The following is a 16,622-nucleotide window of genomic DNA, read 5'->3' on the forward strand; positions in this document are numbered from 1 at the left end:
TAATTACTTTAAACATAAATGGATTAATGCTCCAATCAAAAGACATAGAGTGGCTCCATGGATAAAAAAACAAGACCCATATGTGCTGCTGCCTACAAAAGACTCACTTCAGATATGAAGACATACACATACTGAAAGTGAGGAGATGGAAAATGTATTCCATTTAAATGTAAATGAAGAGAAACCTGCGTAGCAATACTTGTATCAGACAAAATAAACTTTAAAACAAAGTCTGTAACAAAAGACAAAGAAGGACATTATATAATGATACAGGGCTCAATCCAACAAGAACATATAATACATAAATATATATGAATCCAATATAGGAGCACCTAAATAAATACAGAAAATATTAACAGACATGAAGGGAAACATTGACATTAACATAATAATAGTAAAGAATTTTAACACCCCACTTATATCAGTGGATAGATCATCTAGATGGAAATCAATAAGGAAACATTGACCTTAAACAACATTACATCAGATGAACTTAATAGATATATATTGAATATTCCACTCAAAAAGCAGCAGAATACACTATCTTTTCAAGTGCACATGAAATATTCCCCAGGATAGATCACAAGCTAGGCCATGAAACAAGTCTCAATAAATTCAAGATTGAAATCAATATCAAGCATCTTTTCTGGCCAAATGGTATGAGACTAGAAGTCAGCTACAAGAAAAAAACTGCAAAAAACACAAACACATGGAGGCTAAACAGTATGCTACTAAACAATCAATGGGTCACTGAGAAATCTTCTAAAAAAATTAAAAATTATCTGAAGACAAATGAAAATGGACCAAAAGGATCCAAAATCTATGGGACACAGCAAAACAATTCTAAGAGGGAAGTTACAGCAATACAAACCTACTTCAGGAAACAAGAAAAATCTCAAATAAGCTACTTAATATTATACCAAATGAACTAGAAAAAGAAGAAATAAAACCCAAAGTTAGTGAAAGAAGAGAAATATTAAACATCAGAGCAGAAATAAATGAAATAGAGACTAAAAAACACTGAAAAAGATCAATGAAACCAAGAACTGGTTCTTTTAAAAGGTAAACAAAATTAATAAGCATTTAGCCAGACTCATCAAGAAAAAAAGAGAGGGCCCAAATCAATAAAATCAGAAATGAAAAAGGAGAAGTTACAACCAGCATTACGGAAATACAAAAGATCATAAGAGATTACAATGAACAATTATGTACAATAAAATGAACAACCTAGAAGAAATAAATTCCTAGAAATGTACAATTTCCCAAGACTGAATCAGGAAGAAGCATAAATTATGAACAAACCAATTATGAGTAATAATATTGAATCAGTAAAAAAAAAAACTCCCAACAAATGAAAGTCCAGGAACAGATGGCTTCACAGGGGAATTTTATCAAACATTTAAAGAAGAGTTAATGCCTGTCCTTCTCAAACTATTGCCAAAAATTGAAGAGGAAACAATGCTTCCAAACTCATTCTAAAGCACCAGTATCACCCCAATACCAAAACCAGACAGACACCACAAGCAAAACAAAAATTCTTAACTAACATAAATGCAAAAATCCTCAACAAAATATTAGCAAGCTGAATACAACAATACATTAAAAGGATCATACACAAGTGGGATTTACCCTACAAATACAAGGATGGTTCAGTAACCACAAATCAATATGATATACCACCTTAACTACCTGAAGACTAAAAATTACACAATCATCATCTCAATTTTTTTGGCAAAATTCAACACCCATTCATGATAAAAACTCTCAACAAAGTGAATATAGAGGGAATATACCTCAATATAATCAAGGTCATATATGACAAACCTATAGCCAACATCATACTTGATGGGAAAAAACTGAAAGCATTTCCTCTAAGAACAGGAACAAGGCAAAGATGCCCACTCTCACCACTTTTATTCAATATAGTATTGAAAGTCCTAGCCACAACAATTAGGCAAGTAAAGGAAATAAAAGGCATCCGAACTGGAAAGAAAGAAGTAAAACTGTCACTGTTTGCAGATCATATGATAGATAGATAGATAGATAGATAATCCTAAAGATGCCACCCAAAAAACTATTAGAACTAATAAATGAATTCAGTAAAGTTGCAGAATACAAAATTAATATACAGAAATCTGTTGCTTTTCTCTACACTAACAACTATTGGAAAGTGTAATTAAGAAAATAATCCCATTTACAACTACATCAAAAAGAATAAAATGCCTAGGAATAAATCTAGCCAAGGAGGTAAAAAACTTATACTCAGAAAACAATAAGACATTGATGAAAGAAATTGAAGGTGACACAAACAAAGGGAAAGATATACAGTGTTCACAGATTGGAAGAATTTATATTGTTACAGTAACCATACTACCCAAGGCAATCTACGGATTCAATGCAGTTCCATCAAAATAACAATGGCATTTTTCACAGAACTACAACAAAGAATTATTTTCCAAAGAAGAATACAGATGGCCAACAGGTACATGAAAAAATGCTTAACACCACTAATCATCAGGGAAATGCAAATAAAATCATAATGAGGTATCCTGAACACTGCCATAATGGTTATTATCAAAAAGGCAAGAAATAACAAGTGTTGGCAAGGATGTAGAGAAAAGGAAACCCCTTTGCACTGTTGGTGTGAATGTAAATCGGTACAGGCACTATGGAAAATAGCATGGAGGTTCCTCAAAACTTAAAAATAGAACTACCATACGATCCAGCAATTCCACTTCTGGACTTTTTTGAAGAAAACAAAAACACTAATTCAATAAGATATATGCACCTCTATGTTCATAGAAGCATTATGTAAAATAGTCAAGATATGGAAGCAACCTAAGTGTCCATCTATAGATGAATGGATAAAGAAGATGTGATATATATATATATATATATATATAATGTTTATATGTATATATGTGTGTGTGTATGTATATATATATATATATATATATATATATGCACACTATATATACATACAATATTACTCAGCCATAAAAAAATAATGAAATCTTGCCATTTGGGATAGCATAAATGGACCTAGAGGGTATTATGCTAAGTGAAATAAATCAGACAGAGATAGACAAATACCATATGATTTCACACGTGTGGAATATAGAAAGCAAAACAAACATAACAAAAAGAAACAGACTCATAGATACAGAGAACAAACTGGTGGTTGCCAGAGAGAAAGTGGTTGAAGGATGAGTGAAATAGGAGAGGGAGGTACAAACCTCCCATTACAAAAAAATAAGCCACAGGGATGTAATACACAGCATAGGGAATATATATAGTCAATAATATTGTAATTACTTTGTACAGTGACAGATTGTAACTAGACATCATGGTGATCATTTTGTAATGTATAAAAAATATTGAATCACTGTGTTATAAACCTGAAGCTAATATAATATTACAAGTCAACTATACGTCAATATAAATAAATAAATAGTGGAAACCTTAGAAACCTGAAGGATTGGGGATCTTATTTTATTTTATTTTATACTTATTTAAACTATATTACTGTGAATTTCTTGAATCCTTAATGGAACAATAGACAGAATAAAAAATAAAGAATAGTGTTTTTTTTCCCCATAATTAATAAACCACTGATGGGTAGAGACAATATTTTATTTTATTACTTTACCTCCCACAGTACCTATTCTGTGATTTGCACATGAATTGTCACTCAGTATGTGTTTTGTTGTGCTCAGTTGAACAATTGTGGAATAATTACTTCGTAATTCCTTTGAGCTCTGTGAGAGAATTCTCACCCAAGATTTTGCTGAAAGATGTGTTCAAGTGTTTGAAATTGATGCAGAAATCTATGTTTATTTGCATATCGTTCATTTAAAAAACATAACCTACTTCACCGAATTTCAGGTAACTATAAATTTACTATCATTGGCCCAAGTTCCCTACAACAAAATTAAAAAGAATTTCTGGGAGAGGTAAGTTGCAGATGAGAAATGAGAATGAAGATGTTTTTAACACCAATGATTCTAACAGCAAAGGGACAAGGAAAGACCAGAAGATAAAGCTGACTGCTGATTCACCCTCTTGTATCCATGTGACCTCAGGTAAGCCACCTAATGTGTCTAAGCCTCATTCCTTTTGATTGTTTGAATTTTCTATAAAATGGGGGAAAGTGGAGGATATGCTCTGCTTGCCTCACTGGGTGATAGTGATAATGAACTGTTGGGGTATGTGAAAGCCATACAGACATTATACAATATATAAACCATCATCCTCATTATTATTGTGACACGAGATTAGAACACACTATGTTTCATGTAACATTGCACGTATCTAGCTCTAACTGTATGATGTTAAATAATCACTCTCCTCTTATTCTAAATCCAGAGAACATAATACAACACCTTCCAAAAGAAATCTCACCTGCCCTCAGTCAGGCTATACAGAGACACACCAAGAACTCCCTCAGTGGGGCCATGCCATCTTGGCCTTCAATCTATGAGTCAGAAATTGAACTGGCTAAATTGTAAAGACCACTTTAAGTAACTTGTAATTGTCTTTTTCCTTGACTATGCACAATTTCCCGATTTAAATTATTGTGATAATTTGAGGAAATTCTTTATGAAAGCAATATTTGCAATAAAATTAGTATGTAGCTTGTTCTGGAATTCAGTAAGCTCACCAGGAAGGGTCAGAGTTAAATCCCTCATATTTAGTAAAAATACAAAGAAAATTCACAACAGAATAGTCTTCCTCTGTTGAATTCATAAAAGAGAATACTAATAATATGAAAGAAACAATAAGTGTGAATGTTCACCTACCAGGCATAATATAATGATAAAAATACTGGACGTAAACTACTGAACATCTCTTAAATCTCCATTTTCTCACTTATGCAATGAAATTAGTACCACTTACCTTACCAAATTGTTGTAAGGATTAAATTAGGCAAGGCTTATTAAATAAGAACAGAGCATACCATACTCTTTGTTTCCTTTCTTTCTTTTTTTTTAAAATCTTCCCTGAAATTTGGTTAAAGCAAATCCTGCTTCAAAGGACCATGTTTGTCTCCCTTTCTTGAAGCTAAGGCCATTTCTGGTTTGCTTCTGCCCATTCAGCTATGTAATATAAGCCCCATATTCTTGCTCTCAATAGAGGCCTCTGTAATTTTCTGTATTTCTTTCTTACCTATAGATTCTCCAATTCCAGATCTCAGACTCTAGCTCTGTCACATGAGAAATATCTTCTGTGTGCTCACTGCTTGCGCATGCTTTATCACTCCCTATGTATCACCTGTGTACGTAGAAACGGTAAGGCTGCACAGTAACTACATTATCAAGCATCTTCATTCTACCTCTTCTATCTTAAATGACCAAAAAACTAGTAAAACACTTTCAGCTAACAACAGAAAGAGAAGAGATATAATTTAACCAGAAAGAGAAAAGATATAATTTCAGGTTGTTAATTCAGGTTTTTAAAAATTCACCTTTATTTTTATATTCACCAGGCTTGTGCATAAAATAAAGACTGAAGTGCTCACAGAGGCAGTAATTAGCATCTAAACATACCATATGCTGTTGTTGCACCTATCCAAAGTTATCTAGGTTATCACTGACAAATAGCTTTCCCCAGAACACAAGAAATCGACACCACCTGCTCCTTCTTGGCTTGTGGAGTGAAACAGACTTTATCCTCTACTGCCTCTGCTAAACTGTGCATTACAGGTGAGCCAAAACCACTCTGCCAGCCAATCAAAGAAAAATGACTTCACTCAACAGGAGTACTCTCCCTTGCCAAAAGAAAGGAAAAGAGACCTGAGAAATCATTTAATCCAAGACCCTCATTGTATAGATCAGAATGCAGGTCAAATGCTTTGCCAAAGTCATAAAAGTTAGTTAGTTGCAAAAATGGGATGTGTAAAAACCTTTCTGCTTAAATTAAGGATTCCTTCAGGGAGGGAGCAGGATGTACTGTGGTAAAATACACATAATATGACATAAATATACATAACATGTGTATTTTAAGAGCACAGAACCAGTATTGAGTGAGACTGCCTTGGCTTGTATTATAATTCTTCAATTATATACAAACTACCAAGTTAATCTGTAGGGTCTTCAGTTTTCTCGAAACTATCTTGCAGGATCATTGTGAAGAGTACATGAGACAATGCACATAATATCCATGTAATTGCACCACACGTAGATTAAACACATGATTGCAATTATTATTATTCAACGGTCCAGAAAATCTAAACCTATTAATAGAGTAAATCTATTAAGTCCCAAAATAACAATATCTTCAAAAGAAGGGAACATCCTACATTCAATGGAACTGTGAAGTCAAACTTCCAAATTTTAAAATTTTATCTAGATCACCAACTATTCAGTCTCTTTAAAATTCTCTTTTCTTTAAAAAAAGAAATTCTTTGGAATGGCTGTCCTAAGCTTTCAGTAAATTCACCTGTCCCAGAACATAACCACATATAATATAGAGATTAAGAAATAAAGGTTTTTATTTCCATTTAAAACTCTCATTTGAGCCTTTAAACCAGATTCTAGCTATTATGGAGAATAAAAGATTAAGGAAACAAAATAAAAATTTATGAAGTATGAGGAACTCTGCCTAATTTGAGCTTTGAGCCATGGTTTAAATATTCTTTTAAGGAAAAGGCTCTTAAACCATTTATCTATTGATGGGCATTTAGATTGCTTCCGTGTCTTGGCTATTTTAAATAATACTGCAATGCCATAGGGGTGAATATATTTTTTTGAAATAGTTAAATACTCAGGAATGAAATTGCTGGATTTTAATTTTTTTTTTTTTTTTTTTTTTTTTTGCGGTACGCGGGCCTCTCACTGTTGTGGCCTCTCCCGTTGCGGAGCACAGGCTCCAGACGTGCAGGCTCAGCGGCCATGGCTCACAGACCCAGCCGCCACACGGCATGTGGGATCTTCCCGGACCGGGGCACGAACCCGTGTCCCCTGCATCAGCAGGTGGACTCTCAACCACTGTGCCACCAGGGAAACCTGGATTTTAATTTTTAAAAGAAATCTCCATACTGTTTTCCACAGTGGCTGCACCAATTTACATTCCCACAAATGGGGCACAAGGGTTTCCTCTTCTCCATAACCTCGCAAACTCTTATTTGTTGTCATTTTGATGCTAGCCATTCTGACACGTGTGAAGTGTTATTGTGGTTTTGACTCGCATTTCCCTGATGATTGGTGATATTTAACATCTTTTCATGTGCTTGGTGGTCATCTGTATGTCTTCTGAAAATGTCTATTCAGACCCTGTACCCATTTTTTAATTGGGTTGTTTGTTTTTTGATGTTGAATTATATGAGTTCTTTGCATATTTTGGATATTAACCTTTCTCTCTCTCTCTCTTTTTTCAGTGCCATGCAGCTTGCAGGATCTTACTTCCCTGACCAGGGATTGAACCTGGGCCCCAGTAGTAAAAGCTCTGTGTCTTAACCACTGGACAACCAGGGAATTCCCTGGATATTAACCTATTATGGGGTATATCATTTGCAAATACCTTCTCCCATTCAGTAGATGGCCTTCTCATTTTGTTGGCAGTTTCCTTCACTGTGCAAAAGCTTTTTAGTTTAATGTAATCCAATTTGCCTATTTTTCCTTTTATTTCCCATGCCTAAGGAGACATATATCCCAAAAATATTGCTAAGAACAATATCAAACTACGTACTGCCAAGAAAGGGATCAAGAGGAAAGAGTAGGAAGATGCTGGGCTCACCTCCCCTCACGAACACATCAAATCTACCACTGTATATTGACGCTTGCTGAAATCAACCTGGGGACTAGCAGGACGGCTCTTCAGCAACCAAGGCTGTAAAGAAAGATCCACACAGAGTCTGGTAGGAAGGGATGAGAAGGGATCTGGTTGGGACCTGCACTGTGTCTTTTAGGTAACACAGAAGTGGAGGGGGGATATCACAGCCTCAGGGATCCTCCCCAGGGAGCAGCGGGTTCAAGCCACATATTAGGCACCCTAGCCCTGGGGTCAGACACCAGGAAAACAAGCCTCCTTATCTTGCTTCAAAACTGGTGGGGCACAATCCTACTACTGGGCATATACCCTGAGAAAACCAGAATTCAAAAAGAGTCATGTACCACAATGTTCATTGCAGCTCTATTTACAATAGCCAGGACAAGGAAGCAACCTAAGTGTCCATCAACAGATGAATGGATAAAGAAGATGTGGCACATATATACAATGGAATATTACTCAGCCATAAAAAGAGATGAAATTGAGTTATTTGTAGTGAGGTGGGTGGACCTAGAGTCTGTCATACAGAGTGAAGTAAGTCAGAAAGAGAAAAAGAAATACCGTATGCTAACACACATATATGGGATCTAAGAAAAAAAAAAATGTCATGAAGAACCTAGGGGCAAGACGGGAATAAAGACACAGACCTACTAGAGAATGGACTTGAGGATATGGGGAGAGGGAAGGGTAAGTTGTGACAAAGTGAGAGAGAGGCATGGACATATATACACTACCAAACATAAAATAGATAGCTAGTGGGAAGCAGCCGCATAGCACAGGGAGATCAGCTCAGTGCTTTGTGACCACCTAGAGGGGTGGGATAGGGAGGGTGGGAGGGAGGGAGATGCAAGAGGGAAGAGATATGGGAACATATATATATATATATATGTATAACTGATTCACTTTGTTATAAAGCAGAAACTAACACACCATTGTAAAACAATTATACTCCAATAAAGATGTTAAAAAAAACACAACGGTGTGGCTTACTGGAGGACTGTAAGAGAACCAAGCCTCTGTGATTAAAGCATGCAAGCATAGACTTGCTTACTCCCAGTCACAGCATGGAGGCAGCAGATTGAAAACTACTTGAAGCCCTGGCTGGCTTGCCAGAACTGACCTTGTACAAAAGTTGTAACTATGTTCACCTGCAAATGTGGGATGACAAGTCCTTTAAATGAGAATTAAATATCACAGTAAAGCATGAATTTCTATGATGAATTTAGTAAAGAAGGTTGTTCTGAATTTGACTCACCAAATAATATTGAGTCAGGAAGTTGAGGGATATGGACAAACAAAAAAAATTGGTAACCGATTGATACAATCTGGCACAAACACAGAAGTGCCAATAACATATGCCTCATTTAAAACAGTTTTTGGTAAAGCTTTGGTACTTAGTAAGGTTAGAGACAGACCGTTTAAGAATCATCTAGAACATGTATGAACTTCAAAGAATTATGCAAGGTGAAATACATGAGTCACAAAGGGACAAATGCTATATGAGTCCCCTTATACGTGATATACCCAGAGTAGTCAAATTTGGAGACAGAAAGTCTGGTAGTAGCCAGACTTTATAGAAAATTCCAAATAACATATGCAAATACTCCCCCCTTCAGGAGGTGGAGCTTAATTCTCCCCACCTTCAGTGTGGGCTGGACATAATAATCCCTTCCAAAGAATTGTGAAAAGAAAAAATGGAAAAACCAGAAATGTTAGAATGGAAAAACTTGGCAAGCACAAGCTTAACCTAGTGATCAAGATTATCTTACCAGTGATAAGTCATGCTGATATCATGCACCTCTGATTTGTCATGATAAGTCATGCTGATATCATGCACCTCTGATCTATGACAGAGAGAGAGGGAAGTGGGCCTGTTTAATATGTACAGAGTTTCAGTTTGGAAAGATGAAGAAGTTATGCATATGGATGGTGATGATGGTTGCACAACAATGTGAATGTACTTAATGCTACTGAACTGTACACTTTAAAATGGTTAAAATGGCAAATTTTATGTTATGCGTATTTCACCACAGTTAAAAAAAGAATCACCTGGAGAAACATAGCAAAGGAAGAAACTGACTAGAATAATGCAACTGAAATAACCATGAGAAACTAAACGTGCATATCTATTTATTGGTACCAAATTTCCTTATCATAAAATCTGTTTTTACCTTAAAATGTGTAGAAAATTTCAGCAAAAGAGTGCCCCCTTGTGGACCTCTGTGAAGTGGCAAAATTCATAATGAACAAGTTCTCTAAAATTGCACAGCTCTTCTGAATCATATATTCCAGTTCCTGCACATAAGCCTTGTTGTGCTTGCATTCCTTGATATCAAAGGACTCAAACACCTCCCAAAAGTTAATCCAGAATCAGAGACTAAAAGAAGGATGCTGATATATTTTGGAGAGATTCTTTTCTCTTAATTTCTTAGCTGACATTCAAAAGACTATTCTTTTCTTGGAAGTTTTAAAGGTTGAAGCTCAGTGGCTTTTATGCTAATTGTAACCTAGTATGTTCAAATTCATACTGGGTTTCTGGAAGAAGCTTCTGTACATGAAGAAAGAAAACATTTTGAGTGGATCTTTTTGGGGGGAGGTGGTTTAAGATTAACTTTATTTCATTCATCACTGCATTTTGTTCTGTTTCTCAGTAGAAATGACACCTTTTTTGTTACTGCCATCCAACTTTGCTGTTAATAAATAGGAAACTGAAGAAAATAAATATCTCTTTGATCACCACAAAGTGGTATGATATCTTTCCACAACAGATATTTTTATTTAACACTTTTATTTTAAGTTGCTTTTTGATGATTATGTAATTGTTTCTCCTGTTTTTGTTTTTTAACCTAGAGAATTTCATTAACCTCATTTGGTGGCCAAGGAACATGTTAAGTAAACTTTTAAAGGTCATTGAAAGAATGAGTGGCAAAGCAAGATTAAAATTCTGATGTACTGATTTCCTATGCTAATCTTAGCTGATTGCCAAAGCTGCTGCTCTAAAAATGTATGTTCTTAAGTAGAAGCAATTTTTTTTGAATGGGATTTTTCAAGGTAATTCTATTTTGTAGGGGGAAATAATTTATAGGATTTGATAAAAATTTCTTTTACAAACATAAGTTCCTAATCATGAATATGCTAATTTTGAAGAAGACAATAGAAAGATGAATTGCACCTGCTGGCAGCTTTCACTTGACCTTGGAAAGGTTAGAGTCATCCAGAGATCTCCTTAGAAATACTTTTTAGTGAAAAGTTCAAATTAAATGTCTTTTTACACTTTGGCTTCTGTGTCCTTAGGATCTGGAACTTGAACCAGTCTGGTATTAATGCATTAACTGTAAGTATCTTAAGCAATTTGTGGTTACCCATCGTGAGATGCTTTGAAGATCATTAGTTATAAGTTCATGATGTCACATTGTCTCATTAGTAGGCTATTGTCATTTCCAATTGTAACTATGTGAGGATATTTAAAAACTTCTTATTTTAGAATAATTTTAGATTTACAGAAGAACTGCAAAAATAGTATAGAGAATTTTTATATACCCTTCACCCAGTTTCCCCTCATGTTAACATCTTACATTACCATGTTACATTTGGCAAAATTTAGACACTAATATTGGCACATTACTGTTAACTAAACCCCTAAATTTATTCCATTTTTCCACTAATGTTTTTCTCTATCCCAGATTTTCATCCAGGATATCACTTTGCATTTAGTGGTCATACCTCCTTAGTCTTCTCTGATCTATGACAGTCTCTCAGATTTTCCCTGTTTTTCATGACCTTGACAGTTTTGAGGAATATGTATTTTGTAGATTGTCTTCAAATTTGGTTTTTTATGATGTTTTTCTCATGATTAGACTGGAATTAGTGTTCCTGTGTGTCTGTGTGTGTGGGGGTGGGTGTGTAGAATACGGAAAATGTGGCAGTGTCCTCATAACATCAAATCAGAGGTGCATGATATCAGCATGACTTATCACTGGTAAGATAATCTTGATCACTAGGTTAAGATTGTGCTTGCCAAGTTTTTCCATTCTAACATTTCTGGTTTTTCCATTTTTTCTTTTCACAATTCTTTGGAAGGGATTATTATGTCCAGCCCACACTGAAGGTGGGGAGAATTAAGCTCCATCTCCTGAAGGGGGAGTATTTGCGTATGTTATTTGGAATTTTCTATAAGGAAGGTTTGTCTCTTCTTTTCCATTTATTTGTTTATTCAGTTATTTCTTTATATCAGTATGTACTAATGTATATTTTATACTTTGGGTTATAATCCAATACTATTTATTTTGTTGCCCACATTTTCCAGCTTTGGCCATTGGGATCTCTTTCAAATTTGTTCCCGTGGCCTTTTGACATGCCCCCATTCTTTTGTTTTCTTAAGCACCTCCTTACTCTCTGGCATTATAAGATGCTCCAGGTTCACCTAGGATTTACTAGTATTTCTATTGCCTCAGCCCTAGAATCAACCATTTTTCTAAGGAGCTCTGATTGCTTTTATTGGCAAATGGTATTTAGAAACCAAGATCTGGGCACTCAGTGTGCTCATTATTACTGGGTGTCACTCCTTCTAGGCCCTCTCAGTAAATAGAACTAGGAAACATATGTATGTATAAACATATGTATATAATTATTTCTGTATCTCTCCATCTGTAGACAGACGATAGATGAATGGTTAGGTAGATAGATATAGGAATTCATACTAAAGTCTCTGACACTAACCCAATACCAAATGGTTTATTCTAGCCTGTTGTGAGAATTTTTTTAAAATCTTACTTCCTCTTAATCACTGAATCTTTTTTGGTAACATGTTTTATATTATTAAAGAATGTTTGCCTTTTAGGCTGCTACTAGTGTACTTTGGTGACATAATGATGTTGCAGTATCATTTTCTGTAAGTCAGGTCAAGTTTTTTGACCCATATGGCAGATCCTGCTGATTACCTACTTAATATTTATTCAAGTCTTCTTTATTCCTCAAAGTTTAGGGGTAGCAGTGTGGCCAGTTTAAAAATTCTTCTCCCCAGACTTTCTTTAAATTAGGTAAACCTGCAATCTAGATTTACAAGATATAAGAGGGAGCTTCCTGGGTAGAGTATATGGGAAGGCTATTGTTTTCCCAATAAAACACATATTTTGCTCTGCATTCTGTTCTCTTCCATCTGAGACACGTGATATCTGGAGGCGGAGCAGCTATCTTGTGAACAAGTGGATAATAACCATATACTAAAGACGGCAGAGCAGGATGATTAGAAGGACCCTGGTTTAATGAGTTCTCTAAGCAACTGCACCAGCTTTAGACTGCCTACCTCCAGACTTCTTGTTATGTGGGGGAAGTGGGCTCCTATTAAGTTAATCTACTGCAGTCTGTTATATGAAGTTGAACAGAATTAATTGGTACAACCAATTTGGAAGAATGGAACAATAATTCTTTTCTGTCTAAATTGGATGACCTGTTATTGTAATATGTGCCATGAAATACCAGCCAGAGCTGGTTTGTTGTATCACATTTAGGTGTTGAAAAGCATAGTTCAGTTTTAACTGTTGATATCCAAAAATTTTAATGGTATTAGGCCAGCAAGTTTCAGGATTAGCCAAAAGTTCCTCCATACATACCATGTAAAGGAAAAAACTTTGGGGAGAAAAAGGAAATTGTATACGGGCTCTGAGGTTATAAATTAATTTCGTAAGAGATTGATTTGCAGGATGTGAGTCAGTATCTTAAGAATACAGTCCAAAGATTCTTGGGATAGCAGGAGGGGAATATGGGGAAGGGAGAGGGGGAAACAGGGGAGTGTCAGAGTTCATGGGAGAATGTGCAATTTGAAAAAATCATATTAGAGTTATAATGACTTTTGATTAATATATTTAATTTTCTTTGAAAATTAATAATGATAATAATAGATATTTTTTATGTTCCAGGCTATATACTAAGCCTCATAAAAGTATTATAACATTAACTTGTCACAATAATACTTTGCAGTAGCTACTCTTAGTATCTTCATTTAAAAGATTAGGAAACAAGTGTAGAAGTGTCAGCTCACATATCTAACGAGCTCTGGCATTTAAAACCAAGTATGTCTGGTTCCAAGATCTATGTTCCTACTCACCTCACTGAACTGTTTCCTTGCTAAATAACATTAAAGGAAATTATAGGGCTCTTATTTCATCAAGTGGCACTTTACAAAAGGGATTTTTAAAAAGTTGAGTAGGGCTTCCCTGGTGGCGCAGTGGTTGAGAGTCCACCTGCCAATGCAGGGGACATGGGTTCGTGCCCCTGGAAGATCCCACATGCCATGGAGCGGCAAGGCCCATGAGCCATGGCCACTGAGCCTGCACATCTGGAGCCTGTGCTTTGCAATGGAAAGTTGAGTAATATTGCTCTACTCAGTGAAAAATGAAAAGATGTTTTCCTACCTACTGATAGGAGTAAATCACATTGCCAAATGACATATTTCTAGATAAATATAACAATTTAAATTGACAGTTGACTTGTATGAATCTATGACCTGAGTTCATTGCAATGTCACTAAGAAATCTTTTCTCAATTAAAACATAAAAAATGAGGTATATTTGTTTCACATAAATTATTTGCAAGAGGAATATGTGTAGCCCTACTGTATACTTGCTCATAATTCACTTTTATATGAGATATTTTGAATCATGCTAGAAATGACAGGCAGCTTTAACTGTCATTCTGATTTAGAAAATGCTAGGTATCTGTGAACTTAATTGGCATGAATAAAATATGATTTATGAAAGATATTGGAAGGATTTTTGTCAATTTTTCTATTCATAGTAAATGTATGTGATTGTATTCTTGAAAATTATTGTTTAATAAATTATGAAGTAGAAATTTCTACCAGAATAAGAAGAAATACATTTTCCAACATTTATAGTCCTTTTAGTAGGCATACTTTTTTTTTTTAACCCTACCTATAACAGATTTTCACACTGATTATAATAGATTAGCATGGAACAACCAACGATTGCCTTATGAACATAAAGATTTTCATGAAGAGCTTATGGCATCCCTAATAAAACTGAGCACAGGACTGAATAAGTTGTCTCAAATAGCAATTCCCATGTATTGACAGTCATAGCAACAAAATCTCATATCTGAAGTAGCATCCATAATAATTTAATTCTAATATCAATACATAGTTCCATAAATTATTGATTAAAGAAAATAAATGTACCTTCTTTTTTTCAGAAAAAAGACTTCTGCATATAAATGCATAAAAAGGGACAGCTAAAAATCAATATTACTGCAGTACTAGCCTCTCTGAGGGACACTGCCTGATGAAGTGTATATTATCTGTACCCTAGATGTCATGTGGGATTGCCAGTCCCCTTAATGTCTGAATAAAATTTCCTCCATCATCGCATTCCATGACTTGTGTCAGCACAAAACTTTTCTCAAGTTTTCTGAAAATTATCTAGGTCTTACATTTTCTTTGTTCTTCTGGCTTCTAGCTTTCTGCTCTTTGAATTAGTTTACCTTTTCACCTTTTTTTTTTTTTTTTTTTTTTTTTTTTACCTTTTCACCTTTTTAACTATCCTTTCTGTTCCAGGTCATATTAACCCAGATATGAAACTCAGTCATTTATTATAGTACCATAAAATTAAAAAAATAATAAGACATATTATGTAATATAATGTACTAAATTTGGGGGAGAAAAGGGATAGGAGAGAATTTACCTGGAAGAAATATCATCATCTTAAATTGAATAATAGACATCCTAGTTTAAAATACTTCAGCCATCCCACCCACTGCCAGGGATTTTTCATTGCTACCTCACTGCGTATAGACCCTCAGCTTCACACCATCTCTTTGGCTCCTTATTCATCTTCCCACTTCTATCTAGTCTCTTCCCTGCCCTCGCCTTCCTGAATTGCCACGAATAACTCCAAATTCAGCAGAGCAATTCATTTTGTCTTCCTCTGAGTACCTTAAAAAACCAAAAACCAAAAACCAAACAAACAGAAACACACAGAGCCTGAATAAAGCTTCCCTGCTGTTTTATCAGGAAGTGAAATTCCAGGGAAGTAAGAATGAGGTAAAAAGGAAAGTGAAGCAAGGAAGAAAATGGAGCTTCCCTGGCGGCGCAGTGGTTGGGAGTCTGCCTGCCTCTGCAGGGGACGCGGGTTCGTGCCTCGGTCCGCGAGGATCCCACATGCCGCGGAGCGGCTGGGCCTGTGAGCCATGGCCACTGAGCCTGCGCGTCCGGAGCCTGTGCTCCGCAACGGGAGAGGCCACAACAGTGAGAGGCCCGCATACCATAAAATATATATATATATATATATATATATAGGTGTATTACTGACCTGGCTGTAGTTTCACAAGAAAACATAACTTAGTATTGCAGGACATGTGGAACTTTTTGCATCTCCAAATAGTCAGGGGCTGGAAGAGATCAAAATATATCTGCGGGACCCTTTCCATCTCCTGCCTCTCATTGATCAGTTTCCTTCTAGTGGAGTTTTAACTTCACAGCACTTGTGATTTTAAATAAGATTCCTCATCAGATACATATATTACATTACTTGATTTCTGGATACACATAAATGGTAAACTCTGCTTCAGAAGTTTAATTAGCAATCAGACTCACCGGCATCCGTAGTCTGTCATTTCAAACAACCTCTTATCACTGTCCTAAATTCTTCAACTCTGTTATCCTTTTGTCACCACCTGCTAGGGAAAAAAACTCTAGAACAATATATCTGCACTACGGAATGCTGGTGAAAATTGTACAACTGGGTATTCTGGCTACAAATTCAATAACCTTAACTGGATTTTCAACAGTGCCCAATTCAACTGCTTTATTTCCTTCATTAGTTTGCTCTCCTGTTTCCACA

The 16,622-nt window shown here is 35.5% G+C and overlaps 1 non-coding gene across 1 annotated transcript; it reads right to left on the minus strand.

The window, feature by feature from the left end:
- Positions 1–7,400: 7,400 nt before the first annotated feature.
- TRNAK-UUU (transfer RNA lysine (anticodon UUU)) lies at positions 7,401–7,472 on the minus strand. Its single transcript has one exon. It is a non-coding gene; the product is annotated as a tRNA-Lys (tRNA).
- Positions 7,473–16,622: the final 9,150 nt, after the last annotated feature.

The sequence above is a fragment of the Aethalodelphis obliquidens genome, unplaced genomic scaffold (genome assembly GCF_003676395.1).
Source record: "Aethalodelphis obliquidens isolate GAN/ISIS:26980383/991018 unplaced genomic scaffold, ASM367639v1 scaffold84, whole genome shotgun sequence".
NCBI lineage: Eukaryota > Metazoa > Chordata > Mammalia > Artiodactyla > Delphinidae > Aethalodelphis > Aethalodelphis obliquidens.